Source organism: Vulpes lagopus, chromosome 18, assembly GCF_018345385.1.
Source record: "Vulpes lagopus strain Blue_001 chromosome 18, ASM1834538v1, whole genome shotgun sequence".
NCBI lineage: Eukaryota > Metazoa > Chordata > Mammalia > Carnivora > Canidae > Vulpes > Vulpes lagopus.
The window spans coordinates 29,106,717-29,113,995 of record NC_054841.1 but is presented as its reverse complement, the minus strand read 5'-3'; positions in this window follow the sequence as shown (position 1 = coordinate 29,113,995).

Sequence of the window (7,279 nt, the reverse complement as noted above, 5' to 3'; positions counted from 1 at the left end):
TTAGAGTAAATAGAGTCAATACTAAGCACTTTTGGTGAAATCAAGTTCCAAACCACTCATTCATTTCAAATGAAACTTCTTATTGCCTCTTAAAGATAATTCATATGTAACACAAGCCCCACTCAAGCATTCTCCAAAGGACATTCATAGAGTAACTTGGAGTGTATCTAAGAGTTTATGGGAAATCAAGCTCAAAACCACTCATTCATTTCAAACAAATCTCATAAGCATCATAAGTGCTTTGTAAACTTTACGTGTGCATACAAGCTCAGAAGCACATTCATCTCAAAATTTCCTGCTTCTCTTACTCTTTAGGGGGAGCTTTTCAGGTCTGGCATAAAGGCTCCTCTTTTCCCCAGACAGAAGTAGTTTTGAGTGAGACCACCAGGACCTATGTCCCTGCTCCCCACCCCCACCCCCACCCCCATCCCCAGTGCATCTAGATTTCAGCTCCAGAAGCTAAGTCCCCATCTCCTATTTGAAGAGCAAAGATTCTACTTACCACATCAGAGGTTAAGACCATACTTTTCCAAACAGAAGCAAAGTCCCTACTGTATGCCCTGCTGGCTAGATCCACACTTCCCCCTACAGAGTCTGAGTCTCACTTTTGACTTTAGTGGTTACCCGTTGCCCCAGGGGCTACATCCCCCTTCCTGAACTTGAGTTCATTCATATCTAGGGTAACTTCCTATGGGGACTGAGATACAATCCATATGAAAATAATCAGAATAATTGAAAACAGGCAGAAAACCACACTTTCAATTAAGGTCCAGGTTCAGGTCCAGGAACATTTCTTTTTTTTTTTTTTTTCCAGGAACATTTCAAATGCAATGTCTTATTGTGGGTGAGAGCATGTTTAGACCTAGACCCTGACCCTGACCCTGACCCTGACTTGCACACTAAACCTGACTCTCACTTTGACCCTGACATCACTCTGTCACCCTATGACCTTCATCATGGCACTGACACTGACCATGAATGATACCCTCAAGCTCAGTCTCACTACCATATTCATCCTGACCCTGAATCTCATATTCAACTTAACACTTTGACTAAACATCATCACTATGATCCCCATCCTGACTCTCATCTGAAACTGACCCTAAACCTCACACTTGAATCACACTTGACTTTCACTGTCACACTCATTTTCGTCCTGACCCTCAGCTTCATCTTGGCTTTGTCCTTGACTCTAAACCAGAGTTATATAGTTAGCAGTAGTGATTTTAACAAGAAAAAATTCAGTGCTTTTGAATACAAAAACACAAAACACAAACAATTTGTGTTTTGGAATACTTTTGAATGTTCTTTGGAGAATAATAAGGGATTCTGAGCTGATTTCACAGATATTCTTAGATTCTTAGTTCACTTTTACTCTCAACAAAAAGGATTTTTAAAAATAGTGTGTGATTTTGGAGTTGTTAATACAAATCTTGCTTTGGTTCATTGTAGTTCTTCCATGTCACATTAAGAAATCTTTTGAGTGCTTTTGTCTACATTTGAAAACATTAAACATTAAAAGCAATATGTGATTCTGAGCTCATTTCTATCGGCGTCATAACTGATGAGAGCAAAGGCAAAAGAAATGTAGATAAAATTAAATTTCATTACAACTTGCAGCCCATTGATAAATACCTGAGACAGATAGAGTATGGTATTTCTCAAGGAATTCAAGCTGCTTTAATGTTAATGCTTTGCTAGAGGCAAAAAGCAACCTTGGCTTGACTAAATCCAGACCTCCAGGATTCTGTAAGCCTCTTTAACATATGAAAATCTCCTTGGGGGGATCCCTGGGTGGCGCAGCGGTTTGGCGCCTGCCTTTGGCCCAGGGCGCGATCCTGGAGACCCGGGATCGAATCCCACGTCGGGCTCCCGGTGCATGGAGCCTGCTTCTCCCTCTGCCTGTATCTCTGCCCCTCTCTCTCTCTCTCTCTCTCTCTCTCTCTCTCTCTCTCTGTGACTATCATAAATAAATAAATTTAAAAAAAAAAAAAAAAAGAAAAAGAAAAAGAAAATCTCCTTGGAGGGGCACCTGGGTGGCTCAGCGGTTGAGCCTCAGCAGTTGGCACAACTGCCTTTGGCTCAGGTTGTGATCCTGGGGTCCTGGGATCAACTCCTGTATCAGGCTCCCGGCAGGGAGCCTGCTTCTCCCTCTGCCTATGCCTCTGCCTCTCTCTCTGTGTCTCTCATGAATAAATAAAGATTAAAAAGAGAGAGAGAGAGAGAGAGAGAGAGAGAGAGAGAATCTCCTTAGAGACTTACTTTATCTCTAATACCACCCTCCCCCCAACTTAAGGTATATAATCAATCACTCCTCACAATTTCACAGTGCAGCTCTTTCTGCCCACGGTCCTGTCCCTGTGCTATCATAAAAGCACCTTTTTTCACCGAAGACCTCTCAAGAAATCTTTCTAGACAATTCCCTCCTGGACCACATCACATCACCAAGGACCACAACTGCTGCATCACTTGGTAAGAGTATGTTTAGTTTTGTAACTGGCAAGCTGTCTTCCAAACTGGCTGTATCATTTGTTGCACACATGGCACACACAGAGGGCTGTGTGTATATCAGAGAGCCTAGGCCTATGGAAATTTAGCTCTGCCACGGGAGGAAAGCAAACAAAGCTGAAATGCAAAAACTCAGGCCAGAAGCCAAACCACAAATGCTTTGGGACGCCAGACCCCAGCCTCCCAGGGAGGATCTGGATCCCGAGGTTGTGCAGGGAGCTGCCGCAGAGGCTTCTGGGGAGTGTAGTCTTTCCGGAGAACCCGCAGAGGGAGCTGTGATTTTACACAGGAACCACGACTTGTTTTACGGGGAGGCTGTCACCGCCAAAGTCGCCTAGTAAATGAGACCCGCGAACGAGGAGCGGCCGCCCTGGCCGCAGCGGGAGGCGGCGCCCGCGGGGATTCTGGGAAGTGTAGTTCTGGCGAGGACCCGCCCGGGCCAAGGGTGGACTGGGCGGATCCCGCCCGCGGCGAGGAGCGAGCCCTACTCCGGTTCTCGGCCCCTCGGGGTCTTTCCAGGGGGGCTAGAAGGGTCGGCAGAGGGCCGGCCTGGGGTCAGGGACCCAGCTAGAGTGCGGCAGGTGGGGAGTGCCGCGGCTCAGGCCGGCGAGTGGAGTGGGGGGTAGGGGTCACCTGCTGGGAGGAGGGGGCGCGCATTTTGGGCGAGGGAACAGGGTGACATTCAGCGGCCCTGCATCCCTGAGCTGGGGGGTGCTGCGCCGAACTCCCTTCCCTGGCTAGGCCGAGTGACTTGAGCCTGCATAACTTTTATTTTTGAAGGGAGTGGACATATCCTGGGCCATACAGTTCCCGAATGGGGACAGCTCCAGTGTGCATCCGCGGGGTTTGAGTGTGGGGCTGAGTTCAGCCAGGGTCAAGTAACAAACACCCCCCGCTGCTCGGTGGAGCCTCGTGTGTTTGGTGTTGTGCCCAAGATTGCGGATCTGAGAAACCACCAAGGAGCCGACACCGATGCAAACACGCGAGGGCTTATTAGCAAGCTCGAGCTTGGGTCCAAGTATACCCGACACAGCGGAGCAGGGACTTGGACCCCCAAGTGGGTTACAGCTGGGTTTTTTATAGGCTGGTCTAGGGGGTTTTCAGAAGGGGTGGAGGAATTTCTCAAGTTCTGTTTACATTCTGATATGGGGCTTAAGGGCTTTGAGCTCTGTTCTCATTCTAATATGGGACTTTCTACCGGGGTGGGCTCTGTTGTCTTTCTGATATGGGATTCTCTGCTGAGGGCATTGAGGACATTCTGCAGTTTTTCCCATAAAGTTCAGCTCTTATTCACAGGGACCTAAGATGGCTGTACTTGTGCTAATGCTAAACGTTAGGTGGGATGGCCTTAATTTTTCTCGGCCTCCACATTTGGCTCAGGGGGTGTTTACTTGGGTCCTGCAACTACGCCTGGTTGTGGAAACCCAGGACTGATTGTGAATGTCAGGTTTTGGGTTGGCTGCTTTTGGTGGGACTTACTCTTTGGGGCCCATCATTTGGAGTGTGTGGAGCATCCAACACGCATTGATTTGTTGGGGTTGGGTGGGTGGAGATGAGCTTGCTGTGTTTGAAATATACTTGGTTTGGGGGTCAGTGTTTGGAGTCCTTGGGGGCTTTGGGGGGGGGTAGGATAAGTTTTGGCCTGGGACAAACATCCTACAGTGATGGTGGACTGAACTAGTGGGGCTTGCATCTAAGCAGTTATTTTGAGTGGGGGTAGGTCTGCTTCTCTGGGACCTGTTGTCTCAGGTTTGTCTTGGCATTTTGCTTTGTGGCAAAGATCTGGAGTTTGGTTGTCATGTGAGTGGCCAGTTTGGCTTATTCCCCCTTTTGTGATTTTCCCTTGTGTGTTGTGGGTCAAACCTCTGGCCTGGGACTTAGTGGAGTTCAGTAGGGCAGGGACCTTTGACTTTGACTTTGCTGACTCTCGGAATAATTTCTGGCATCTGATTGGGTCCAGGAATCAGGGCTTGACTTTTAGTTTTAGTTTTTTGGTAAGGACAAATTGTAAGTCTACCAGTAGAATAGTACAATGAATCCCTATGGACCTATCATATATTCAACATTTATTTATTTATTTTTAAAGATTTTGTTTATTCATGAGAGACACAGAGAGAGAGGCAGAGGCCTAGGCAGAGAGAGAAACAGGCTCCCTGTGGGGAGCCCAATGCAGGACTAGAGTCCCAGGACCCTGGGATCATGACCTGAGCCAAGATCAACCACTGAGCCACGTAGGAGCCCCTATATTCAACATTTATTAATTGGCAGCCAATCTTGTTCCATATACATCCCCTCAATGCTATGTGTGGATACACTTAGTTGTTACAGGGCTTGACCACTACTGACATTACCACTGTTCCAAATGGCTTGGCACTGTACAACTAGAGTTCAAATCTAGGAACTTTCTAGCTTTGTCAGCTTGAGCAAGATTTATAACTGCCTGGGTTTATCATGAGTCCTAGCCTATGGGGTCTTCAAGAGGTAAAATTTGTACAGTGCCTGGAATTGTGTCTGGCATACAGTAAGAGTTTAGTAAATGTTAACTGTTCCTAATAATATTACAACTTGAAGCCCAGAGGCATTAAAAAGGATCAATTCTCTATTTAATTTTTTTTTTTTTAGATTTTATTTATTTATCCATGAGAGACACACAGAGAGAGGCAGAGACACAGGCAGAGGGAGAAGCAGGTTCCATGCAGGGAGCCTGACGTGGGACTCAATCCCAGGACTCCAGAATCATGCCATGAGCCAAACACAGATGCTCAACCACTGAACCACCCAGGTGTCCCTCAATTCCCTATTTAATAGGAACATGTCAGGGTAGGTTGTACTCTGATGCCCACAACTGATTTTGTCCGTTAGAAGCTGTCTACATTCTTCTTTGAGGGATCTGAGGCTTTCTTTTTCTTTTTCTTTTTCCTTCCAAGGAAGGGGAGCACCCCTCCTTTAAACTTGGGGATTTCTAGCCTGGTATCTGGGGGCCAGGAGAGGGTCCTGAAGCTCACAGTACCTCTTTCATCCTCACTATCTGCTTATATCCCTGCTTGCCCAGAGAGGAGTGGGTGGAGAAAGAGAAGACTTCTGGACTCCTGGAGCCCACTTTTGGGTGTGGACCACTGACCTTGTGCATTCCTATAGTGCTTTCTGAGCTCCAAACCACGGGCGAAGTTCCTTTGCTTTTTCTGACATCTTGTGTCCTGCAGTGTCCCATTTGAGACGCAGAGGCCTTGTTTATTTCTCTAGGATCCCAGGGCAGATTTAAGGTCAGGGGCCTTTACAGAGAATATTACTCCAGACCAGGTTGCCACCATCCTTCCCCCAGCAACTTTTCTCTATAAGTTTATTCCTATACATCTGTGTTCTTGATGCTTTTGGAAATGCTTTTTTAAATGTAAGTTTCTAGGGGCACCTGGATGGCTCAGTTGGTTAAGCTTATCTGACTCTTGATTTTGGCTCAGGTCATGATCCCTGGGGGCGTAAGATTGAGCTCGGCATCTGGTTCCACGCTTAGCCCAGAGTCTGCTTGAGATTTTCTCACTTTCCCTCTGCTGTTCCCTCCACTCATGCATGCACACACACTCTCTCTCTCTCAAATAAATAAATTTTCTCTCACTTCCCTTTGCCGTTCCCTCCACTCGTGCACACACACACTCTCTCAAATAAATTTTAAAAATCTTAAAAAAATAAAATAAATGTTTCCAGTTGTTTCTACCAATATTTATAAGCACAGTTAATGTTTGCATGTTGACTCTTTATATCCTGCCACTTTGCTAAATTTAAATTCATTTACTTAAGGTTTTGTTTTGATATTTTGCATCCCAGGACACATTGATATAAATAAATGTGAATGTAAATAAAGACAGGTTTATTTCCTGTAGATCATCAGTTTTACTAATTTTCTATGTATCCTTCCAGTATTTTGTTTTTATGAAAAGCAAAGATTAAACACACACATACATGTTTATGCCACCCCACCTTTCCTAAAGATGTCTTTGGTTAAACTGCAGTCTTTAATCAATATGTAGTAAGACTTATCCACTTCTTCCTTAACGGGTCTGGATTTTACAGTATTTTTTTTTTTCTTTTTTGGAGATCTGTCTTTCCCCACAATCCTCTATATATTCTATATGTTTCTAAAATGTTTATATTTTTTTGTTTCTAATCTTTAACTCTTAAACTGCTTGGAATTTATTTTTATGTAAGATGTGAGCTAAGAATCTCATTTCCAATCAGATAGCAGCTTGCCTCAATCCTTTATGAAGAGGCCATCCTTTCCTGGCTCTATTGAGATGCTGTATCTACCATACGCTAAAACCCCAAATATGCATGGACTCTATTCTCTTCCAATTACTGTCTGTTCCTGCCCTAACACCACAGTTTTATTTTTTGTGCCATTATATATTTTCCCTTTTATGATAAAATACAACACAGGAAACAGAGCCACATAAAAGAGGTATGTAGAATGAGAAGGAAGTGAACACCCAGGTCAAAAAGGAGAACTTTGTTGGTCTCCCCTTAGATATCCCTCCATTTGTTTCATTCTGATCACAACTTTGTCCCTCCCTTCCAAAAGTAACCTTTCCCTCAGTTTCACTAAGACCAGTCACCTAAATATGCATCTCTAAACCTTATAGTTTAGCTTTTTTATCTTAAAAAACATAATTATGATTTTAAAAAAGACTTTATTTATTTGAGAGGGAGAGAGAGAAGGAGAGCATGAGCAGGGGGGAGAGTCAGAGGGAGAGGGAGAAGCAGGCTCCCCACTGAGCAG